The 26520-nt window shown below is 44.3% G+C and overlaps 1 long non-coding RNA gene across 1 annotated transcript in view; it reads right to left on the reverse strand.

Annotated features, from left to right (window-relative positions):
- LOC138504845 (uncharacterized) overlaps positions 1-26520 on the reverse strand; it is a 230811-nt gene that overhangs the window by 188792 nt on the left and 15499 nt on the right. The window contains exon 3 of the long non-coding RNA XR_011280007.1: positions 17956-18089. This is a non-coding gene — a long non-coding RNA (uncharacterized lncRNA). The remainder of the gene's footprint in view (positions 1-17955; positions 18090-26520) is intronic.

A 26520-nucleotide genomic window follows, 5' to 3' on the forward strand; every position in this document is an offset into this window, starting at 1 on the left:
CACTATTCTTGAATCCGCTCCCATCCCTTCAACTACTATAAGTGGAGGAGAACCACTTGGTAAGGAAAGTTCAGACAAATCTTGCTCAATAGGGAGCGGAGACACTACCGCTGGCGGTGGAGACGGAATTAAGGGGACAGCAACTGTCGGTAAGCATGGAGGTGCATGAGGAGGAGCAACAACATGAAGAGGAACAACAACAGGAAGAGGAGGAACTACAACAGGAGGAGGCACATAAGGAGGAGGTTCCGTTGCAACAGTTCTAAGTTAATTCAACAATTTGTTAATTAGTTCATGTGATGTATACAAATCCTGAGACCGATATATCTTCTGCACATTAAGTGAGAAAGCCCTATCCATACTTCTGATAGATTCTGACTGTTTCTGCTGATCATGCAATAATGCTTTTTCAGTATTCGTCATGTGTCTACGTGCATGCTTTTCTTTACTTTTAAGTTGCTGCATAGCTTCCTTTCTCCATTCTTTAATTGCATCAAATGCTGCAGGCCTAGCCTTTTTCTTCAACAATATCGATTCTAAATACTCTAGGCGGGCAATTTCAAAACTGCCATAAACTGGCCACTGAAGTTCAGAAACATGTCTATTTTGTCTGTGCCAAAAATCATTAAATACGATAACTCCTAGGCCATACTGTCATGATCTCTGCTTCCAAAAGGTCAGGGTTTTCCCAACTCCCTTGGAAGCAGATCCATAACCCAGGTTCCGAGTGCCAACCAGTCCCAATTGGGACCTTTTGGACCCAGTCCTGGCGCCAGTGGCACCAGGCTCATAAATATGCCCAGTCCCAGCGCTGGAAGCGCTGGGCTCATAATGCTTGGGTGGACTTACCTGCAGCAGACCATGCTGCTTACTTGCCTGCCAGTTGAGCCTCTGATCCTCTTCTGCTTGGAACTACTTTTCCTGTTGGGTGGGGCAGGAGCCACTCCCTAGGTTCAGAACACTGGAACTCTTCTGGAAAGCAGGAACTCTTTTCTTACCTAGGCGTGGCTGTGGAAGGAGACACCTAAGCACTACAGGAGGCTATTTAAACCACACCCGATGGATGAATCTTGCTTTGCGTTATTCTGCATCCTCTGCAGCAGAACGCTCATCGTGTCTTCTGCATCTGATCCTGGGCCTAAGGAAAAAGGCTTACCATCCTGAATCCAGTCTTCAGCAACACCTATAAAGACAAGAAAGAACAGGTTAGCATTACGGTCTTCAGTGACAGCGCTTCACTTACCTGGTCCATCGGCTGTCATCAACGCCTCGCGCTGCATTCCGGCATCTGAAAGACAAAGGCTTACCTACTCTTCGTGCGCTCCGGAGGTCTTCGCACTGCATTCCGGCATCTGAAAGACAAAAGCTTACCAACTCTTCACACGCTCCGGAGGCCTTCGGCGCTGCATCCCGCATCTGAAAGACAAAACAAGGTGCGTTTAAAGACATTGGGGAACTTTAATACTCACGTGCCATTACTCCTTTCCACATCTTACCCAGTGGGTATTCCGGCACCCTGCAGCCGCCCCGAACTTGTACCTGCAAAATAAAAAGACAGTTAGAGCGCATCGTGAAGCAGGCAACAAGCGCTTACTTATGTGCTTCCAGGCGCTTCTATTCATCACACGGGCTCCATCTTCAACTCACTTCAGCCCGTCATCCGCCATCGCCGGAACCCTGCAAAACAAGAGACATCATTACTAAAGACTTTTAAAGACATTAGAATTACTCGAAACTTACCGTTCGTGCAGTAAACGACGGACAGCAGTCCTCTGAAGTCAAGAGGCCTGCTCCCCTTATCCAGTGAAGAAACTGGTTACAGCACCCTGCCCCGAGGCAGATGGAGAGCACGGCGTTCACTTACCTAAGGTGAGAGCGTTAACCTTTCGGGTTCTACAGGAGAAGACAAAGGGAAGAAGAGAGAGACATTCAATAACCCAGTTCATTAATCCCATATTTTCTATCTGCAGACATCTTACCCTTCGAGTCAGACATACAGTGCACAGAGGTCCAGCCCAAAGAACCAGCCGTGTGTTACACATCACCTTTGAAGATACGGTATACGCCCAGTCAAGACCGGCGCCTCTACGGGAATCAGGTGAGCGTTACAGAACGCAAAGCCTACCGCAAAACTCCCGTCCAGGCGCTATGGAAACCTCGGATACCGACCAGCTAGCCCAGTTACTTGGGGAACTAAGGGCAGAAGTGCATGCAGCCCGTCAGGAAACGAACGCTCTAAGAATGGAACTGATTATTTCCAAGGAGCGAACAGATGATCTCGCTAGACAATTGCTACAGTCACAAGCCGGACAGACCCCGTTACCCGCATCTGGGGGAAATCTTCCTTCTACATCCTCTATGAATCCAGTGCAGATCAACCTACCTGGGAATGTACCTCTGGCTCCGCCCGAACGATTTTCTGGTGACCCAAAGAGGTTTGCAGTATTTATCAATCAGTGCCGGTTGCATTTCTTATGCCGGCCAGCAGCCTTTCCAACTGATCAAGCTAAAGTAGCTTTCGTGCTTTCGTACCTTAGTGGCAATGCGGCAGACTGGTCGATCCCTCTAGTAAATCAAGATGATCCGGTCCTCCATGATTTTCAAGCTTTTCAGCTCAGTATGGAAAAACTGTTCGCAAGACATTCACAGGGGCAGGCCTTGGACAATGAGCTTCTTTCGTTGAGACAAGGTAATCAAGACCTTTTGGCTTATATTGCGTCTTTCAACAGACTGATAGTGGAAACTCAATGGCCTGAGGACAAAAGGATTACGCTGTTTTATAGAGGTCTACGTGGAGAGCTCAAAGATGTGTTAGCCCAAGTAGTGAATCCCCCACAAGATTGTTCGGACTATATAGACTTAGTCGTTCAAATAGATCACAGACTGCAGAACAGGAAGGCCGATCGTTCCAAGTTTGATGCTCGAGTATTTTCCAAACCGCCAACTCCTTCCAAAGGAGTAGACTCCGGGGAACCCATGCAAATAGGGGGCCTGAAAGGTCCTCTAACACAAAAGGAGCGGGAAAGGAGAAAACAGTTGCAATTATGTCTCTATTGCGGAAACTCAGGGCACTTTCTTCGAGACTGTCCGGTGAAACCTGCCAAGAAGGCAGTAGGAGCTGCAGTTACCAAAGTTACAAACTCTGAGCAGGGAAACGACCTCGCCCGACAAGAATAGAGGTCCTCTTGCCGAGCGTGAAAACCAGTTCCGTGACCTCGCATTTCGTGATACCTATGGTCCTCATTAGCCCTGATAATCCGGATCGATTACATGCAATTGAAGCGTACGTCGACAGCGGTGCCATCGGCAATTATGTGGATCATGAAATGGTTTTGAGGATGAATCTAACTCTTTGTCCCAAGGCTGTAAAGGACGTCATTACTACGGTGGATGGAACGGAGTTAGCCTCCGGACCAGTAACGCATACCACTCAAGAAGTGACGCTAGTAAGTCAAGATGGACACCATGAGAAGATCGTGTTCGATGTGATCAAGGCTCCTCAGTTTCAGATTATTCTAGGAATACCTTGGTTAGAGAAACACAATCCTCTGATCGATTGGCAAGCAAGAACGGTCCAGTTTCCAGAATGTGTCTCTACTTGTCACCCTCCACCTGGTGTTGCACTGGCAGCAATTTCTTCAGAGACTCCCCAGTTACCTCCCGAATACCTAGAATACCAAGATGTTTTCCGGAAGGATCAGGCTAACTCTCTACCTCCTCATAGGTCTTATGACTGCCAGATAGACCTGATACCTGGATCTACTCCTCCTTGTAGTAGAATTTATGCCCTCACCGAGCCTGAGAACCTTCACCTTCGACAATACCTGGATCAATACCTGGCAAATGGGTTTATTCGTCCTTCCAAGTCCCCTGCTTCTTCAGCTTTGTTCTTCGTTCCAAAAAAGGAAGGAGACCTTAGAACTTGCATAGATTATCGCTCCCTGAACCAGATCACCGTCAAGAATAGATATCCGTTACCTTTGATCCCTGAACTCCTGGACCAAGTCAGAAAAGCATGCATATATACAAAGCTGGATCTTAGAGGAGCCTACCACTTGGTACGAGTAAAAGAGGGCGATGAATGGAAGACGGCCTTCCGCACCAAATATGGGCTATTTGAATATCAGGTCATGCCCTTCGGACTTTGCAATGCCCCGGCCGCCTTTCAATATTTTATGAACGATGTCCTCAGAGAGCTCATAGATGTGTGTGTTGTTGTTTACATTGACGACATCCTCGTTTATTCTTCATCGGAATCTGAACATCGGAAACACGTGAAAATGGTCCTCGAAAGATTGCGTCAACACAAACTTTTCGCTAAGTTGGAAAAATGTGTTTTCAACGTGACTGAAGTTGAATTCTTGGGATTCATATTATCACCTAGCGGAGTGCGTATGGATTCAAAGAAGGTCGATGCAGTTCTCAAAAGGCCATCACCATCCTCCGTAAAAGGTGTGCAAAGCATGTTAGGCTTCGCTAACTTTTACCGCAGGTTTATCCCCGAATTTTTTCGAATAGTCCAGCCCATCACTGCCTTGTTAAAGAAAAACAAACGTTTTGAATGGTCTACCGAGGCGGAACAAGCTTTCCAGGATTTGAAGACTAAATGTATCTCTGCACCAATCTTAAAACACCCTCGCCCCGAACTCCCCTACATCGTGGAAACTGATGCTTCAAGCCTTGCCATGGGGGCAGTTCTATCACAAAACGACCCGGTAACCAATCAGTTGCATCCCGTGGCATTTTGGACCCGCAAATTCTCGCCTCCTGAAATCAATTACACGATTACTGACAAGGAACTTCTGGCTATCAAGTCTGCCTTTAAGGCTTGGCGGCATTATCTGCTGGGGGCCCGACACACCGTTACTGTGATTACGGATCACCGAAACCTGCAATATTTGAAAACCGCGAAAGCCCAATCCTCTAGACAACTCCATTGGGCATTATTCTTTGCCGAGTTTTACTTCATAATTACCTATCGACCTGGTACAAAAAACGGTAAAGCTGATGCCCTTTCTCGGATGGGAGTGGAAGAACACTTGATCAACCCTAAACCTGTACCAATCATTCCCGAACAAAGAATTCTGGGTGTAATCGCCACACAATCCATAGAGGAAGTTAAGGATAAAGCCAGGCAACTTGTAACTCCAGCAGACATACAGAATTGGCATCTGCAGGGAAAGGACTTTGCAGTAAAGGACAACTTATTGTATTTCCAAGAACGATTATACCTGCCCAGCACAGATTTACAGAAAAAAGTAATCTCTTGTTATCACGATTCTTTAATGGAAGGACATACCGGTATGGCCAAGACCTCAGAAAAGATCAAGCGCTACTTCTGGTGGCCGTCTTGGAAAAAAGATATCAGAGACTTTATAATGTCCTGTGGAGTATGCGCCCAAAACAAGAGTCAAAAGGAAAGACCAGCAGGCCTCTTACGCCCTATTGACATCCCACCTCGCCCTTGGCATACGCTTTCTATGGACTTCATCACCGATCTACCTCCATGCTCCGGATACAATACGATTCTAGTAATCGTGGACTTATTCTCCGAGATGGCGCATTTCATTCCGCTCAAAGGCTTGCCAACAGCAGCAACTCTGGCCGGAGAATTTCTCGAAAACATCGTCCGACTGCACGGTTTTCCTTCGGTTCTAATTTCGGATCGAGGTAGTCAATTTATTTCTCATTTTTGGCGAAGTTGCTGTCGGTCGGCTCAAATTGATGTGAGACTATCGACCAGTCACCACCCTCAGACCGACGGACAAACCGAGAAGACCAATCAAACTCTGGAACAGTATTTACGCTGCATGCTGCAACAAACTGAAGAAACTTGGAAAGACATCCTTTGGATAGCCGAATATGCCTACAATAACTCTGTCCATTCGGGAACTGGGAAAACCCCGTTTTTTCTTTTATACGGCAGTCACCCTCGAACCTCGGAGTTGGATCCCCTCCAAGATCTTGAAACACCAGCAGTAGACTACCTGCATTCTACAATCACCCAAGCCTTTAAGGAAGCTGTTTCTCACCTTCAAAGTGCTAAAGAACAATACAAGAAAGGAGCAGATCAACATCGGAAGGAAGCCCCTCAATATCAAGTAGGGGATCAAGTCTGGTTATCCACCAAATATCTACCTCTAAAAGGGCCACGCACATTCAACCCAAGATACCTTGGTCCCTATTCCATCACTACCATAGTAAACCCAGTAGCGGTCAAGTTGGACTTGCCCCCGCACATGAAGATACATCCGGTCTTCCACGTCTCTCTATTAAAACCCGTGCAACCTCAAACCCGACTAACTAAATCTCCAAAACCCATCCTAGTTGATGGAGAACTCGAGTTTGAAGTCAAAAGCATTCTGGACTCCAAGATCTCCAAATCTAAACTATTTTACCTAATTGACTGGAAAGGCTACAGCCCCCAAGAGAGATCCTGGGAACCTGCTGAATATGTCCACGCTCCTCGCCTAATCAAAAGATTTCACCGAACATTTCCTGACAAGCCAAAACCCCCGGAGAAGCCCGGTTTGGGAGGGGCCTTGAGGGGGGGTACTGTCATGATCTCTGCTTCCAAAAGGTCAGGGTTTTCCCAACTCCCTTGGAAGCAGATCCATAACCCAGGTTCCGAGTGCCAACCAGTCCCAATTGGGACCTTTTGGACCCAGTCCTGGCACCAGTGGCACCAGGCTCATAAATATGCCCAGTCCCAGCGCTGGAAGCGCCGGGCTCATAATGCTTGGGTGGACTTACCTGCAGCAGACCATGCTGCTTACTTGCCTGCCAGTTGAGCCTCTGATCCTCTTCTGTTTGGAACTACTTTTCCTGTTGGGTGGGGCAGGAGCCACTCCCTAGGTTCAGAACACTGGAACTCTTCTGGAAAGCAGGAACTCTTTTCTTACCTAGGCGTGGCTGTGGAAGGAGACACCTAAGCACTACAGGAGGCTATTTAAACCACACCCGATGGATGAATCTTGCTTTGCGTTATTCTGCATCCTCTGCAGCAGAACGCTCATCGTGTCTTCTGCATCTGATCCTGGGCCTAAGGAAAAAGGCTTACCATCCTGAATCCAGTCTTCAGCAACACCTATAAAGACAAGAAAGAACAGGTTAGCATTACGGTCTTCAGTGACAGCGCTTCACTTACCTGGTCCATCGGCTGTCATCAACGCCTCGCGCTGCATTCCGGCATCTGAAAGACAAAGGCTTACCTACTCTTCGTGTGCTCCGGAGGTCTTCGCACTGCATTCCGGCATCTGAAAGACAAAAGCTTACCAACTCTTCGCACGCTCCGGAGGCCTTCGGCGCTGCATCCCGCATCTGAAAGACAAAACAAGGTGCGTTTAAAGACATTGGGGAACTTTAATACTCCCGTGCCATTACTCCTTTCCACATCTAACCCAGTGGGTATTCCGGCACCCTGCAGCCGCTCCGAACTTGTACCTGCAAAATAAAAAGACAGTTAGAGCGCATCGTGAAGCAGGCAACAAGCGCTTACTTACGTGCTTCCAGGCGCTTCTATTCATCACACGGGCTCCATCTTCAACTCACTTCAGCCCGTCATCCGCCATCGCCGGAACCCTGCAAAACAAGAGACATCATTACTAAAGACTTTTAAAGACATTAGATTTACTCGAAACTTACCGTTCGTGCAGTAAACGACGGACAGCAGTCCTCTGAAGTCAAGAGGCCTGCTCCCCTTATCCAGTGAAGAAACTGGTTACAGCACCCTGCCCCGAGGCAGATGGAGAGCATGGCGTTCACTTACCTAAGGTGAGAGCGTTAACCTTTCGGGTTCTACAGGAGAAGACAAAGGGAAGAAGAGAGAGACATTCAATAACCCAGTTCATTAATCCCATATTTTCTATCTGCAGACATCTTACCCTTCGAGTCAGACATACAGTGCACAGAGGTCCAGCCCAAAGAACCAGCCGTGTGTTACACATCACCTTTGAAGATACGGTATACGCCCAGTCAAGACCGGCGCCTCTACGGGAATCAGGTGAGCGTTACAGAACTTACAGTACATTAAACAAGCCAGTGACCCAACGGGTGGCGCCAGTTGGCCTTGTCCCAAAAATTGTCTATCTCTGTGGAATATTACCCTGAAACAGGATGACAATTTCCCAGGCATGTCAGATTACTGGTGTTACCTGGTGTTGTTTGTATTCGCAATTACAAAACTGAAACCAATATCAGGACTCTTAGAAATCGGGGCACGACTCACCTGATTGCAAAGATACTAAGGGTCCGATCGGATTTCAAAGGATTGTCGTGGCCGGCGAGTTCGGCAAAGAGCCGACCCTCATCAAGATGTCCTCCTGAACCGCTTGCTCACCGTCCAGGGATCGAATAGTGCAATCTGCTGAGGAGTCGTGTCTCCCTTTGCAGGGGCCCCTTCAATCTCTGATCCCAGTCTGGTAGCCGCGTCTCTTTTTCAGCGATGTGACATCAATCTTGAGGGTCCCTATTTGGGTGCCATCTGAAAGACCAAAGAAAAATCGAGGCTTCGTATCACCAAAATTAAATACGCCAATCATGAGTTCAGAGATACCTGTATTTATTTCTGTACAGATAGCTATCTGGCTACCAACACCTCGCATTGTGTACCAACAGACACTGTGAGGGGAGAGAGTGCTGGACATTACAAAGCATGCATCGTTCATACACAATCCCGGTTACATCGTCCAGCCCTTCTCCAAGTTAACAATTTACTAGGGTTCATACACATTTCACATGACAAATACAGCAATGTTGTCTTCAAACACTTGAGATGTTTTTCCATATACAAAATAGAATGGTAACGTTGGTTTTCCAGCTTAAAGTAAGTCCAGTTTCAAGAAACAAACACAATGGGTTTCTGCAAAGGCACACAGTTTTAGTTGTTCAGCATTCAGGCCCACTGTTTGAACAAGGATGAAGCTATTGGTGCAGACATCTAAATTGCAGTTCAGTTCAGCTCAAACGTTTCGTTGTGCGGGACAAACATTCTGCTTCAGCAGCCTCAACATGTTGACACAGTGCAAAGTTCACCTTTCCCTGCTGCAGCCGAAAACACAGTTTGACATGAGACAGAAACAGGAGTTAAACAAAATGGCGAATGATTCTAAAATTGCGGTGTAGTCAGCCTCATTCAGGTTCATTCGAATGCAGTTTTCAGTGCGATGCCAATGTGCTTAGGGCAATGTTCATTATCAGGCGCATTATTTGAAATATGGTTTTACAGAAGATGCCAACTTAAATGAGCTGTGTTTTTCACTCCATTAATCAAATTCAGCATTGAAGCATAAGGGAAATAGTGCAAGCACAAATGATGACATCAATCCAATTTAGAGACATGTATTTGTGTGCAACAAACGAGAGCAGCATATACGTGTTTACACCTAAAAAGTCTTTCGCAAGGCCTTATGCAATTTCTTCAAAATACTTGGTGTAACATTTTCTCAATTTTGGAAAGCTTTTATATATTAAAAATGACCTTTTATCCTTTAATTAAATCCTTACTCGCATGATAAAATGTTCCATTATCAGACTTAATCCACAGCTGTAATCAAATTGCTTACATTGCTACTGGGCTCCCTTGTCACGAGAGGGCTGATTCATGACGACTTAATTAAGTTCATGTGTAAGGTGTTTGCTCATCGAAACCTGTGTTTCGGGTGCATCAGATAACGTAGGTAATGAATGTTGGATATGATGTCAAGTGGCATCTGTAATATTCCACTGCCCCTTGTCCTAGTGACTGACATGAATGCAATTACTAGTCAAAGCGTTTGGAGGTGGGTCAGAGACACGTGGTCAGTGCCGGCAGGATAGAGGGAGGAGTTGCCATTGCTTCTACTGCGGTGGAGGCCATCCTTGTTACACCCCTGAGGGATGGAGATGTGTAGTGTTGGAAGAGGAGGAGGTGTTACACATCCCAGAAGCGGGTCCAGTATCTCGAACACATATCAGTCATCAACAGTGAAAATGAACTTCCTGGCTGACAGCAGTGTGTGGTGTTGAGTGGCGAGAGAAAGGTACGTTTTCTTTCTTTTGCAAACAAGAAACAAAAAAACATTAGCATCCGTGTAAGTATCTACAAGGGGGCTAATGGCAATATGCTCCTCAGTGGCGGGCCCACCTTGTAGGTAAAGGCCCACCACCCTCAATCAACTCTGAACTTTCTTTAATCGTGACTGATGGTCAGCCCCAGTGCACACCTGGTGCCTGCTAGTGACCTGGCAATATGAAGCATCAGGCGGTTTGCATCGAGTAGACCATTGAAGAAGGGTCTGGATTGGGGTAATACTGAACCCGTTGAGCACCATCCCAAAAATCCTACAATCATGGCTGCTGACAGGATTGGAAGGAAGTCCATGGCATTGGAGCTGTCCAAGTTGCATCTATTTATTTATTCAGATTTGTAAAGCGCGCAGCAGCCCAGGGGCATCGTGGCGCTTAGGAAGTAGACAATAGAATGCAAAGTTCTTTACCATTCAGCCATTCAGTATTAAGCGCGTTGTAAATAATTAATTATAATTATAATGCTTCTCCTCACTGCAATACTGCCATGAGGAAAGGAACCAGAAGGGAACATTGCACGCAGCATGCCAAAGGTGACTCCTAACTGGACACCAGATTTTCGCAGAGGTTTGAAACCTCATATAGATGCTCTCCGACTGACTAATTAAGTCTGACATTTTGGACTCATTAATCACAACAGTGGCCCTCCATAGAGACAACAAGGGGTCCATACTACGCCTATGTTACAGAATTTGACAAGAGCTAAAAACATGTTGTAAGCCTTGAGAACGACTGGGGGTCGAAACACATGTCAGCTAATCTCAACCAATGAGAAAACACAACCAATAAATACCTTATATTGGAATATTAATGCGATTTTATTTATATATTTAATTTAAGAGAAGCGCCTAACCCAGAAAGCATACAAATTCTAAAGGAGCCTCAAGAAGTGCTATCCTTTCAAAACTATAAGCCCAGGCATCAATACTTTGCAAGACTTTTTTTTTACAGAACCTATGCCCAAGGATAAAAATATACCAAGAACTATGTTCGCTAAACAACAACAGCCTGTCACTTGAACATATAAGGGAGACCATCCATGTATAAAAACAGATCTTTGTTCTCTGACGTATAAGAAAGACTATTTTTGCAGAATTGCAGATTAAATCAAAGAGAGCCCATGGGAATATCACTGTAAAATAAAAGATATATTTGCAGCACTAGCGGCATGATTATTCTTGCAGACATAGCGCCCCGCAGCATCGACATTAATAGAGTATGCTGCTCTTACAAAATCCTGAAAGTAAAGAAGTAGGCTAAGGCAACACTGTAGAGATACTATACTGAAATTGATGTGGGCCCTAATTCACAAAACTTTTTTTGAAATGGGATTTTCATATTGAAAAAACACTTTGTGAATCAGGTCCATAGTATCCTAACCAAAGCGAACATGAGCGTGCATGCACACACATGCACACAACCACCCACCGACCACAGAGTAGTAGAAATAGACATCAGACCCACATATGTGGGAGAAGGAGGAGCCGCAGCGCTGCAGGGCTCCTGTTCCCTGAAACAGAACAAGTGTTCAGATACTGCAATTCTCTTGTTATCTTGTGTTGTCTTATACCGCGCACCGTTACCACCACTGGAGCAGTCTCCAGGTGCTCAGAATGAGAGGATAGGTTCAGAACCAGGAGAAACTGGCATCTGTGTGTGTTGGCTCGGTGTGGGGGTTGATTGCATGCACTGGCTTGTTGTATCCATATGGGTGAGGCCCAATGCCTGGGTTGTTTGTTGTATGGGAGTATTTGTTGCATAGAGAAAGGATACATATAAGTGCCAGAACTGACAGCAAGTGTGAAAGAGCCAAGAAAAACGCCCACTCAATTGCCCTCACACACACAAATTGAGTGCCCAAAAGGCCGTTCTTGCCATGATCGGTTGTACTAATATTGGAAAGCAGACTACAAATAAATGACTCCACAAGTCATGGTAATCCAGAGATATCAAAACTTGTGAAACTTAAGGTTATTTTAAGTGTTTGACTTTAACTTCAGGTCACTGCAGGCAAGAATCTCCGCTTTTCTCTAGTAACAGATGAATGTAGCATGCCCAGAGCTCTGCGTCACTTGGCGCCAACCCGCTTCAAGCATGCATGCTTCACAGCTCATGCATTTTTTATACAACACATTCCTTTTGAGAGCATATCGCAGATCCCAAAGGCTGGAGTCATCGCTGAGCAGCGAGATGCCCCTTTCAACTGAAATCAATTGATGCGGCAGGTTCTTTTTTTAGCCTTAGATAAAGCAATGGAGTTTGCAGGAGGGAAAGCACCAACGTATTGTCCACTAGTCATTTCAAAGCATGACCACAAATGGCTGTACCTTTTGCAGAAGAAGCTTCGACTTGCCTTGCTTTGTACACAACATTTTCAACACACTGTAAGATTCTATTTTAAACAAGCACCATTCAGCAAGTTTTAATTCTTGCCCTTTGAGGCTGATCTGTCTTTGTAAAATGAAGCATTCAACTGTATTGAAGTGGTAGACTTGCTCCCTGTCATGGGCTAGTGCGTGCCCAGTGAGTTAGCCGCTCTATGGTTAGCATTCCACTGGTAGTCAATTCTCTTAGAAGGTCTGTGCATTGGGAACTGAGCTGGTGCATAGCCATACCTACCCTGAGATCTGCATACAATTCTGTGCATGGAAAGGAAGCATTGTCTCCCGTCTGCCCATGGACCCCAGTAGAGTGATGCCACGGTTGTTCGGCCCCTGACCACCGGCTGGCTTCCACTCTGGACCAGAGTGACACATGGAGTGATCATTCACCTGCACACGGGCAAGGTGTGGTCCTGATGTGCGCAGTGAAAAACACTGATGATGGAGCATAACATCCAAATACTAAGGCTGTCTGAATCAGCATACATGGTTCAAAGTAGCAAAGATTTTATTGCAAGGGTGAGTGTTGTGAGCAATAAAATGAGCACCGGGCCCAGTGTGCATTATGTACTTAGTGATTCAAACTTACAACTCTTTTCTCATAGACATATTTATCAAATATAAAGGTCTGTTGTCAATCTTATATTTCCAAAATGCTCTTTGATTTTATGCAGAGCAGGCTGGAATCCTCACTGGTGTTTGTTCCCTTCTCTTTTTTTGTCAAATAGGGATATTTTAAAAGAAAGAGTGCAATAGGACTGTACCATTCGGCCCACTTTGGAATACAACCTTCTCTCAAAAGGTAACGTATACGGATATTATAAGTTTTGATAATGTGTTTTGCTAAGGAAGACAAGTTTAACATTCTTTTTATGACTAAAATATATAATGAAAGTGATAATAACAAAAGTATATTGTACAATTTTAAAAAGAGACAGTTTACAATGTCCATGAAAGAAAGAGAATCACTTTAAAATCTATTTGCTGCATGAAGAGTAGTCATGGAATTCTGTCATTTAACAAAATACCATTAAATCTGGGATTCGTAGACACACAAAAGTACTCACTTTTGGTGATGTGCACCATTTAATAGAAAACACCAGTAAATATGTTGTCACCTGTCACCATGGGACAGGTACTTTTCTCTTAAGTCGAGTATGTAAACTAAGGAATTTGTCCTGCAGGTCTAGTGGGATTTTTAAGACATTACAAGGCCTGATTACGTCCCAGGACTAAGGGCTTTTCTTTTTAAATCAGCTCAGTCCCCTCCCATTACAACGTGAGGTAGCCCCACCAACAGACAATGCCGATGCATGTTGCATTCTCTGGCTCATAGCTGAACTGGTATGACTTTCAAGATGGGGAATATTTGGCAGTTATCCCGGCAGGAATCTGACATCAGTGAAAATTAAAATAAAGGCTGGAGAGGCTGACTGAAGAAGTGGGTCTTGAGTACAATATGACTAAGGGGTAAGGGTTCAGAAACACACTGATGGCGCGGGGTAACAAGGAGTAGATTTTGTTATGCACCGAGAGGGTGAGGGTTTCCACATATCCCCAACGACCCCCTCATTTGTGCTCAAAGAAGGTGAGGGCTTCCTCAGACCCCCAACTCCTCCCTAATAATTTGTGTCATGGAGTGTGAGGGTTTTCACAGAACCAGGAGGCATAGCCACATTGTTCATGCTCTAGACGGCTGATTGCTTCTTTAAGACCCACAAGGCATCCTCTAATTCTTTGTGTTCATGGAGCGTGAGGGTTTCCACAGACCCTCATATTTGTATGCAAGGAGGGTAAGGGTTCCCACAGATCACCCATAGCATCCTTTCATTGCCTTTCGGTTATCTGGGTGAGTAGTCTGGATGCTTCTTAAACCCCCTGCCCTTATCTATTTATTAATGCTGTGCATTTGGACCAATCTGTGATAGTGTGGGTCCATGTGCCCTCTTTCCAGGTTTAATGTTAGACAAAGGGATGCCCCGCGGGACCTTATTGTTTAGTTCAATATTTGACATATTAACAGTTAAATCACCCGTGGTCCCATGTGTCACTGTGCCCCACCACTAGGTGCTACACAGGTGCCATCAATGAATGTGTGACAGTCTTATTGAGGTACCCGGTGATGGCCAATGCCTGTCAGATTTTGTGTCATGCCCCTTAGTACCGTAAACCACCATGCGGGGCAGCGGGTGTTCCGTATTATACTTGGAAGTCCGCCCCAGCTGGTTTTCCCTGTGAGGAACCCAGGTGAGCGCTGATTCTGGAGTATACTTCTGATGCTGTACATTAACTTAAAAGCTCTGATTATTTTTTGACTGCAACCTATTTTACAGTTGTGGAATATTTTCTTGAAATTATGACCTGAATTCCCATTTTAATAAAAAGAAAGGACTAGTGAGACACAGACGAAGTCTGTCTGTCATCCCGCTGGGGAGCTTGCAAACATTTGCTGTATTTCACCCTTACTCTGTGTTATGAATGATTATTGGCCCTGGGTTTCAGGAGGCCAGTTAGTGTGTTCCTGCAGCCTCTAAGCACGTGGTAGTTGCAGGCATATTTTCACAGGCTATTTACATCCATAAAAAATTACCATGGGTTTATGGCCGTGCATGCATCCTCTCTGAAGAGTCATGTGACTTATGACGTGCCCTCTCCTGATTGGGGGCAGGTTAGCAACATGGCTTTCCCGCATTTCCTGAGGGGCTAAACGGTAGTAAATAAATGGGTTACAAAAAGAAAAATCAAGCACTACAGTTACCAGCATTCTCACTGTGACACGAGGCTTCAAGAAGACGCCCAGGCATCGGATAGGACGGGTGACGGGAAAATAGGTTTAGTAGCATGAAGATATGGGGACAATGTCAGAACCATGTAAGGACCACTGGAAGGGTTGAATGTCTTCACAAGACACATCTGATGCTTATAATAATAATTAGAATATAATAATGATTTATATAATAAATATTAATAATTTATAATAAATAGGTTATTTATAACACGCTTTATACCCAGAGGTTTCTAAGCGCGGACCCGGGGATCGAACCTGTGTTGCTCCACGTCATCGTAATTCCAAGGCGAGCGGGTTGCTCCTGAGCTATCCTCCCATGAGACATTGACTAGAAGTCTGAGTTTAAAATAGCGGTTGACAAGTGCTGCAACAGCAGCCTCAGGAATGAGCAGGAATCTGTGCCACATTTCATGGGGTTGATTGGCCTCCCTAGGAACAGGGATGGTTCAAGAACGTATAAATACATTGAGCGCCGCAGGTCCTGCTTGGCAAACAGAGGTTACTCACTAAAGAAGAAACTACCTCGGTCAAACTATAAAAGTAATATTGAGATGCGGCCCTCCAGCAAGTATGACTTAGCTGCCCCCGATTCCTCCCCAGCTGCTAAAATGCGCACCATACTGTGACACTGTCTTATGCTGCATGTCTTCTGCAACGGTACTAGCACAGTGATACCTCCGGGTCGCGGGCGCGGCAAACAAATGCATAAACAAACAAGTACATTATCACACATGTATTAATTACTTTGTGCTCACTTCTACTTTATTTTAGAAAAAAGTTCTATAGACAGTCATAAAATCACACCCCACCATCTATGTGCCATAGTTATACAAACACAGCACACCTTGAACAAACATGCTATATCCCATAGGCCAATACTTATGGTCTCAAGGGGAGAGGGGGATAGTGGGGGGTCTACATTTTATCAGAATGAGAAAAAAAATGTACAGAGAGAAAAAAAGACATGCACGTCACACAAACACTACGGGCCTGATTCACAGATGCATTTTACAATGCCGCAATCCCATAGGAAAGCTCGCTGTGAATCAGGCCCGAAAGCTACATTTCTTAATCTTGGCACAATAATGAAGAAATCATACAAGGCCCACAATATTGCAAGAATAGGAACTTCTTAGAAAATTCATACAATTATACTGACATTCTGATCATCATTAATCACACAAGGGAAAACCTAAAGAGGCATCACTTTTTTGGGGAAGTGAAGAGATGGATATATGATTCAGAACACCACCATTTTTCACGAATACCGCAGGATCACCTTCGGAAATTAAAAACACATTTTAGGACTTTGCCTGATACCTTACAATTAGTCTTTGTACACTTTCGAAGAACAATAAGATAAGGCCACAGTCATTCGCTAGTTTTCTCATTCTTAGATCCTCACCAATGCTGAAATAAAACAGTCCTTTACCATTGGGTTGAAGGCATCCCATAGCTGCTTTCTTCCATAATGTTATTCTAGAAGACAGCTCTGGTTTCATCTTTTATCCCAACAAGTACAGCTGAAAGGCTCATCGCACAGGTTGCGAACCTCCAAATACGAGCCTACTGTTTCTTTTGCATGATGGCCAGCATAGCCCTCGCCTGTGCATGATCAGCAAAGGCGACACAACCAACAGCGGATCTCTGGCTGCTCCGAGATAATGTGGCACTTAGGAATATAGGATCCAATCTAGAGCACGGGTCTGCAAACTGCGGCTCTCCAGATGTGTTGCACTCCTGTGATCCCCCAACATTGACTATGCTGGATAATGGGTTTTCTAGTGCAACCGATCTGGATAGTGAAAAGTTGCAGACCCCAGCTCTAGAGTATTTTCGATACGCGTGGGAGAAGAATAGAAGTTCCTTCACCCTTGGATTTTCTCTTCAAGACTGCCTTACTCCCCTTCTTCCTAGGCATCAGTTTGGGTTGTTTCTGTGGAATTGGACTTTAAATTCAGACTTCAGGCTGACATTAATCTTAGTGTCACAGAACTCAGCAAACACTGAGAAGTTATTCTTGTGGCTCCAACCATTTCCCCAAAGACTTTGAAAATATTTTTTCCTAGACATTGCCACAGACTTTTACAGCCCAGTCCATTTATTTTCTCCCAATGGCTTCTATGTACAAAGAATTTTCAGAGACGGCCTGTGTTTCTTGAAATTTGCCAATAGCTAGGATTTCCATGAACTCTTGGTAAGACCTCCAAAACAAAAATACTTTGTTTCACTTTTGGAAGTCGGCGGAAGAGTTCAGTTCTATGGATACTTTACTTTAATACCTTGAAGTCTCTGACCTGACAACTGGGTTTAATCTCCTGTTGTTCATTTCTACTAATAATGAACAATATTCTGTTTGTGATAATGGTTCAGGTTATCCAGAAAGAAAATACACTCTACAATATTTGTATTGTGCTAGTCTTTTATACACCAACAGCATCAAAGAAAATATCAGATTTACCGACAAAATAAGAATTTGAAGCTCACGTTACAAATTTCTTGCAAAAGAGCGCAATGAGCGATGTAGAAGAGACAGTGTCAGCTCGGATTTCAGGAGCGGTTTGGTAACAGGGGCTTGATCAGGAGTACCACGGTGTCACAGGAAACTCCAAACAGAATCCAGAAAGGACAGGGAGTCCATGGAAAGGAGTTCAGGAAAGACAGAAGAAGGGAAAATACAGGGTACAAGGCAAAGAATATCAGAGGAACAAGAATACATACGTCGGGCTTCGTCAGGGAAGCATTGTGATGCAATGGAGACCAGCTCCCAGCGGTGATATGTAGTGGCACCCACCATCTTGAATGACGCTATGCCTCCGTGACGTCCTGGGGAACTGCTAGACCGCTAACGCCACCTGTGCAAAACAGTATAGTGGTTTGAAAGTAAGCAACGATTTTGCGATCCAACAATTACAAATGTACTTTAATAAGTGTAATGCATTATCTGGGACCTGCACTCAATTATTTAAATATCAACAGTTTGGTCATCTTCATATCCCTTAATGCCAGATTCCTCCAACTTGTACGTGCTGTAGTATTTGGTGTCACTATTATTACACCACAGTTGATACCCAGTTTACCAACTTTGGGAGGATGAATGGCTCATATAGCCGCACTTGATTAATACACCCACTACACACTCATTGCCTTACTTCCAAGGCAAGCATGTTGCACTTGAGCTATCCTCTTAGCCAGTTTAGCAAACAAGCTAAGTAAATACCTGGATTTGTGGATTGGCTGGAGAAAGCCATGCAGCTATGCATTGATGTTCATACATTGATCTAGCTCTTTGTCCCAAAAAGGTTTATACCAGTTGCCTTTATTTGGTCTCTCTTTAACTATGCAGTTCACTAGGCCCCTTCTTCAAATTTGGATCTCATTTTCAGAAATGAACAGGTGTGAAAACAGCTATTGATTAATGCTGATTGTGCTTTCTTTTTCCTCTTTCTGCCCTCTAAAATGATTCCTCTGCATGTTTTGGGTGCCTATGAGGTATTTTATCTCAAGAACACTAGTAATAGTATGATGCAAGGGCAAGGTAATTTTCTGCTTTCTTTTATGACCACCATGAATGCAAAAGTGAGTACTCATTAACACCAAGATATATTCAAATAACCAGCAAATGCCCCTGAGAGAAAAAGCTTTTCTTGAACGAGTTTCACCATCTTGTGCCAAAGCTAGCTATTGTAAATGAGGCATACCTATGATGTGCTTAGAATGAGCAAGTAGGGTCACACCCACATAAGACAAGCTAGGAGAACAAAGGATTATTATTAGTAACATGGAATAGTAAATGTTCCGCCTTGACTCTAACTGCCCAATTCACACAAACCTGCACTGCACTGCACTGGAGGAAATGAAGAGAAGCCGATGGCATCTCTGATTTGCACCTGCTGCCTGAATTCTCTAAGACTTAAACTAGAGAAAACCTGGAAATGCCTGCGCTGTCTCTAAGACAACCATGAGCACATAATTTGGCATTTATAGCACATAATATTTACATCTTTGTGAAACATCTTTTCATGAAAGCATCTTAAAGAAACTGCAGCAGGGCTTGCAAAATCAGTTGCATAGATGAAGAGATTGTATGAAACATGAGGACCAATTGCATGGTCCACACCCTTTGTGGCGAGTACAGGGATGTTGGAAGCTTTAATTTTGTATTTACTGCAAAAAATGTTCTTTGCTGTAAAAGCAAATAAATGTTTCATTGTGTGTGGTGTGATGAATCAGTGATGATTCCCCCCCAAAACCTGGCCTGGATCCTTCTCATGTAGCCAGGGAAAGGCAGACACTTTCTGATCCTGTCCCTGGAGTTGGTGTTCTGCTGGAGGATCACACGAGGGGGAGCAGGTCAGGAGGAATGGGAAACCCCCTTGTTTAACTTCTCCCGAGGCCCCAACCTTCTAATGGCTTATTGCAAAACAGAACAAGTTAGAAAAACTAACTTTTTCATCAGGGACTTTAAGTCCCATAATTCCTGAAGAACTGGGACGAAGAAGATGGCTAAAAGGGAACAAAACTGTAGAAGTAGTCAGCTTGTTAGTGGAAATTACTCACACCTTTGGTAGATTGGGGGGCTTAAAAGGTCCCCTCAGGTGCAGGCCATTGGTGAGAAGGGAGAGAGGTGTGAGCAGTCGGAGCAGCAGAAGCAGTACCTGGAGGAGGGAGAAGACGCCGGGACCACTGTTGAGCAGAGAACAGTAGCCGGTCCTGAGAGGGCCTTTTCGTCCAGAAGGCTTGATTGCAGAGGTTGTGCAGTGAGAAGCATGAAAGAGAGAAGCTTACCCTCTGAAGACCTGTTTTGCAGAGACTGCACAGTGGGAAGTGAAAGTGTGGATAGGTTTTTTCCCCACAGGGCAGTCTCCGGTGGCCGGCGAGCACCAGAGAGCCTCCAGAGCTAATTAAGCTCCTTCTACAAGTGGTGCGTGCGGTGGTGAACCAAATGCAGCAGATTGCCTGGTTGCGAGGAGCCACTGAAGCAGAGTACCTGTGAGCAACGAGGGAATCGAATGTGCACGCCTACCCAGTGAGTTCACCAGCTGATAGTGATTCCCGAGTGCTCAGAGACCACTCGCGTGCTCGATAAGGCATTCTCAGAGTAAAAAACACATGTGTGAGTGAAAGTAATACTAAAGGCAATTTTGAATACCGAACTATTAGAAACCAGCAAAACTGTATTTTTTCAAAGCCAAATGAGTGTGTCTTGGTGCAATACTATTAGAGACTAATGCTGACAACCCTTGCCCAAGCCTAAAGAAAGCCAAAGCAAGGCAATTGAAAACCAACTTATATTGCCAAAGGCAGGTGGGGGTTAATGAGAGTTACGAAGGTTGTAAAGCTTATTGCCCATATTTTAATTTGAAGAAGCATACAACAAGAGCTGCTTTAAAACCACATTGCCAAAGCCAAGGAAGAAGCAGGATAAAACCGTATCCTTGTCAGTATTTGGTTGATAACACAATGTGGAAACAAGAGTGGCAAGAAGGCTGTCCTTCTGGAAAAGGTTGTTCAGAGGGAGAGGAACATAACTTGCAGAGGTTTCGAAAAGTGCAAAAGAGTACCAAAGTACGAAAGATCACTAATATGAATCTTGCTTTCCCTGAAGAGTTGCCTTAAGTCTGATTTTGTAAAGTAATGAACACTGCAAAGCTGCTGTAACCACAGAGGCACTTGTTATTTGTGAATTACTGGTCGGGCAGGGGAGTACACCCGATCAGCAAACCTTTGAAGTAGTAAGTCTGGCATGGAAGTAAACCAAGTGTGATTGAATCTGTAGGCCTGGCATTAGTGTAAACCTGGTAGAGGTTGATGAAGTGCTGTGAAGTGGTGCTAAAAAATCATTGACAAATTTTCATTGCTGAAGCAAGAACTGTATACAACTGCTGCAGAAGAGTTATTTATCTCCAGAAATAATACGTTGTTGCAAAGCATCATGAAGAAGCCAATTTATATTGCTATTGATGAACTGAGGAAATATTCTTTGTTTATGTGATTGAGATCGTTTTGAATCTTACTATTGTGAGAGGAAGAGAAAGAAGCTTTTTGTTGAACCACTGGTGTGTTGAACATTCTTTTGTCAAGTTGGAGTCACAAAGAACTGTGCTGGAACTTTGTTACAAACCAGGATTTTCTTGTTTCTTTTGGGGAACTGTGGAGCAGAATCCTGCTTGAATCTGGGGAAGGGGAATTCTCTCAGATTGTAAGGAGAGACTGTTGTCATATTAAGAATGTAACTATCATAACTGTGTTGCCTTTGGGCTGCCATGCATTGCCTTAAGGAAGTAGTGTATGTATAAGTGTGAGAGACAGATATCCTTTGTTGGAGTGATTCGTTTAGTTTAGTTTAGTTTAGGTAGGGAAATCCTCGCCAGGGTAGGGATAGTGAGGCGTTTATCCAAACTTTTAATTGAATAAAATGGCATCTTTTGAAAAATCACAACGGTGTCTGCCCCACATTTCTGACCCCTCACAGTGGCTGCCTTTAGTTGGCAGAATTGCGCCAAATATGAAATTTGTTAATGGTGAAATACACCATTGAGCAAATGAAATGTAATTCTTTGTAAAACATGTGTTATGGGGCTAGGGTATTTTTTGTGGGAAAGTAGGTAAAGTAAGTCACCAGATCTGTAGGCTAGTGTTATTTTTAAGAATTTGCATTGCCTGTGCAGGCATCTCCAGCTCTGCTCCGGTTTTAGGCTCAGTAAATGTGGTGCACCGTAGCAGGTGCACATCTGTGCTGCTCACACTGGCACTTCTTTATTTGCCTGAGTACAAACCTTTGGGACTCAAGACCGGCTTTACCATGTGTGGTGATATGCAGATATAAAAAAGTACATTTTTCATGTTGATTATTGTGGTACCATGTATCACGTATCTGTCCATTGTTTTGATTTTTCATTAAAAAATACAATTCTAAAAATAACTTTAAAACATGTGATCACTTCTTTTTAAACCATTTTGAAAAGGCCAGCTGATCCTACATCATAGCAATTGAAAAGCATGACCCCCTACTGATCACTTGTGTGTCAGTGTTATCACAGCACTTGGAATGTTCACTTAGCATCGTCACTGGAATACCTGTGGGCTACACAAACCAGTCCAAGGCTTCCAGCAGTGCCACAGGTTACAGCTTTCCAGAATCCACACATGGGCTGTCCAGTGCGTTATGACGTGTAAACCTTATTAACACCCCATAGGGACACCCGCACACTCCCAGCCAATCAAAGAGCTCGGAATGCAGGCTTTACTTCATAGTAATTCCAACGTTCCGAGCTCCCTGAGCATCATGAGGCTTTACGTTGCTTGGGCCCGTAACTCACCCCAGGGCATTACCTAACCCGTTAATGCCCGCCTCCCATCAGGGTGCTTTACTAAATTAAATGTCTTTACTGTGCTCCGGCTTTTAACTCAGTCTTCAGGGCAGAAAGTTCCTAGTAGGGCCCTCGGACTGGGTCTATACAGCATGACTCGTCTTCTCAATTTACTGAATACACAGTAAAAAATGTGTATATTTCAGGAGAGTTAAATCACATAAAAGTACATTAAAGAAACAATAAAGCATCATAGAGCATTCATTTACTTAATTCTATCGTTTAACCTCCTCTATTTCTTCTCTTATTTCATTTCTTTTTGATAGTAACTTCTGTACATCTGAACGCCTATAATCCATATGATTTTTACAGACAGGGTTTGTCACAGTGACATGTCTTTTCACAAGTGTATATTTCCCAGAAATGTTGTAATGCGCATATTCAAAAATTGGCAACTCCAAATCAGTGAAGTGTTATAAAAGAAGATGCAAAAGCGGGAAGGGGGTTTAGAAAGGAGGGACACAAATCCAGGATGGGGGGTACCCACTGTTAAAAAAAAAAAAAGGGAAAATCTTTGTGCACCGCGAGAAAGTTCACTGAAGTATAACAGGCTGCAAACGTATGTGATCCCTCCGCCATTCTGTGTTGAAAACATCACTAACTTAAGCTATGTAATGTGCATGGATTATTGATCCAGCCCACACCATCTCTCCCGGTTCTTCAGTAATATCTGATTTCATTCCTCGATGTATTGGTCCACATTTCCGTCTCCTTTAGTCCAGTTGCTGGGATTTCGAGCTGCAACGTGTTGCTTGCACAGAGATCTCCAAGTCTGCACCAGGCGTCCAGGACCCCGAGCTATTGTGCCAGCAGAAGAAATGATTCTGACATTTCAATTTGCAATCAAAATGCTCAATCATTTTCTTGATTAAGGATTTAAGAAGGCTTTTGGGCATGAAGCAGGCAGGATTTTCAGCTTTAAGGACAAAGTACATTTAAGGCCTCATTGGCCAACACTGACTTTCTCCCAACACTAATTGCATTTCTGATGTTAGCATGTTAACACAATATGTGGCCAATGAAACATAACCCACGTGCTCGGAAAGTCGTATTTGGAAAAAACCATGATTTTGAAAAGTGCTAATTAACATTTACCAGATGGTGGCATGCACACTAGTTTGCTTGAGGGGACATCTAAGAAGGTTCATTTGCTTATTCTGGTATTTATGCACTTGAGGCCTTCATTCATGTCCAAATTAATTTTCTGCAGACCTTTCTTTTATCGGAAAATTGTGCATAATCCATTTTATTTTGCTTAATGGACCAGCGTTTGTACAATATATTAATAAAGTTCCATTGTGATTGATGCAGCAAAGTCATATTAGCGGGTTTTATTTCCGGCAAGTATGGGGAAATCACACTTACATCTTCTCTGAGAGAGAGAGAGAGAGAGAGAGAGAGAGAGAGAGAGAGAGAGAGAGAGAGAGAGAGAGAGAGAGAGAGAGAGAGAGAGAGAGAGAGAGAGAGAGAGAGAGAGAGAGAGAGAGAGAGAGAGAGAGAGAGAGAGAGAGAGAGAGAGAGAGAGAGAGAGAGAGAGAGAGAGAGAGAGAGAGAGAGAGAGAGAGAGAGAGAGAGACACTAGCTACCTGCTTCCAAGGGTGACGTACTATGTGTGCCACTACAGGATAGATTAGATTTTGTGCCTGGAATCTTCGCGAGGATTTACGTAGCATCCCGTTGATTTCCTCTCTGGTGAATCGGGATAGTGGTAACCTCCTCAAGCCATGGTGGGAGATTCCTTACGGAGAGTCAAGTAGGACCCCCATGGCACACAGTCTGGTTTCATGCTCGGGCAAGCTAGAGAACCAAATGGAGGAGTGGTTGTAACCATGACACAGACGGGTGCTTCCTGGTTGCCAGTTGGGACCGGCAAGGCAAGGAACAACAGTATGCAATAGCCAAAAAGAACAATAGTCACATGAGCACCATGAACATTGCAAGGGAACCAGTCACCAGATTCAGGGATCAGGTGTTAGTAAGGAAGCGTCATCCAAAATGGTAGATGAGCTTGTGGTTCGAGAAGTTCCCCTCACTCGGCAAAACGGGCAGGTGATCATGGTTGAAGACGCCAATGACTAAAAGAACATCCCTGGTAGGGGGCCCCACATAAGAAGTGCCAGTGACTGAGAGTGGGCAGGAGTTTGTGGAGGCATGCAGGAAGAGCCTGGGAGAGCATGATGTTGAAAAAGGAATATAAAAGCATGGGAAGACCCAACAGATGAAGCTGCACCGGGAACCGTGGTGGACATCTCATTCACCGCAGATACGAGGAATTATCGAAATTCAAAACAAACTTAAAAACCTCATTGCCATTTAATTCAAGTTGATCTCTATGACTCTATGACCTGAGTCTCTAAGACAACATGGAACAAACCTCCACTTCGCTTTGCACACCTCTGCTGCAAGTAGTTCCTCCATTTTTTTTTAATAATGGTAAGTGTTGAGTCCACACAGAGTGGAACATCTGCCTGCGGATCTCCTGGAAGCTTGATTCCTATGTTGTGTAGCGGCAGAGATGCTTTGATCATTGTGTAATGTAGGCCTCTTTGTGTGTGTCACTTATTTCTTTCCTTCATATCACAATCACCAACCATTTTCATAGCCTTTCCCACACCAATAAGCCATCAACACCCTATTCTGATTCTTTGACAAATTATGCTATTGATATGCAAATGTATACACATAACTACTATTCTGTGATCTCTTCTCATGAGTGAGGGCCCAGGTGAGGGCTGCATTGGCTTGGTCCGGTGTCCACTTGCGCATAAGTCATATATTTTATATATAGTGCTCAAGTGTGGGTCCCTGAAGCATATCAGCAAAAGGTGTGGTTATTACCCAAGTCTATCCACCTCAGATGGCTGTATCCACCCAGTGGAATTCGAACCCGTGACTATTCTTTGCCCACTGATAACTAAAGTGAGAACTCAACTCGCCAGGCTACTTACGGACTGTATGCACTCACCTTCCACGCAGTCTTATGGCATGGGTCATTTCCAGGCAATCCAAACCGATCGACCTCTTCATGAAGCTTTCATAGTGTCATGTTGGACGTTCATGGCGAACGTCCACCAGTGGCAAAAGCACAACAATTATTTTCTGACCTTGTTTTGGTTTTTATCCTTAGCTCTACTTTTCACAAGTTACTACTGTTTTGGATTACATCCCTGTTGTGAGTTTTAACACATAGATCTTTCATTCTTCACGCAATGCACTGACGCTTGGCATTTTTGACACTTGGAGAACACATTGTCCTGTTTCCCAAAGAGCTTGCATTTATTCTTCATGACATCCTTGCCAAAGTTGTCAGGTTCAGCATCAGTCATCCTCTTTTCTCTCTCTGGCAAGCTCAGAGGTGGCAGAGTCTCTGAGGTAGCTCTTGCTTGTCTCTGGTACAGTGGCCCGTCTACCTGGATCTACAGTTTAGTGCTTCTCTCACAGGAGGTTGTCTGAGGTCTGGCCATCCAGTGTTCTGTCTACTAGCCCCTCTCATCAGCTGTCTCTGGTACAGTGGCCCGTCTACCTGGATCCACAGTTTAGTGCTTCTCTCACAGGAGGTTGTCTGAGGTCTGGTCATCCAGTGTTCTGTCTACAAGGCCCTCTCATCAGCTGTCTCTCTGAGGCCATAGGTTCAGTCAGACAGACAAGTCATAGGCTGTGGTCCGCTTTCTGCATCTGCTGCCACTTTCACCCCACACCGTCAATTCCACTGAAAGTTGCCGTACGGTTATATTTGCCAGCCGCTATCACTAGTGATTTACTATGATTGTGAGCTATCACCAGTAATTCACTATGATTGTGAATATTTGCTTAAGCTCTTTTAGAGACCCTTTTCCTTTGTGCAATTGGTGCTGCACCACATGATTTGTTTTACTTGCGTTAGAATTGTACAGTACACAATAAGATTGTGCCT

This window comes from Ambystoma mexicanum, chromosome 11 (assembly GCF_040938575.1).
Source record: "Ambystoma mexicanum isolate Mex_15411 chromosome 11, UKY_AmexF1_1, whole genome shotgun sequence".
NCBI lineage: Eukaryota > Metazoa > Chordata > Amphibia > Caudata > Ambystomatidae > Ambystoma > Ambystoma mexicanum.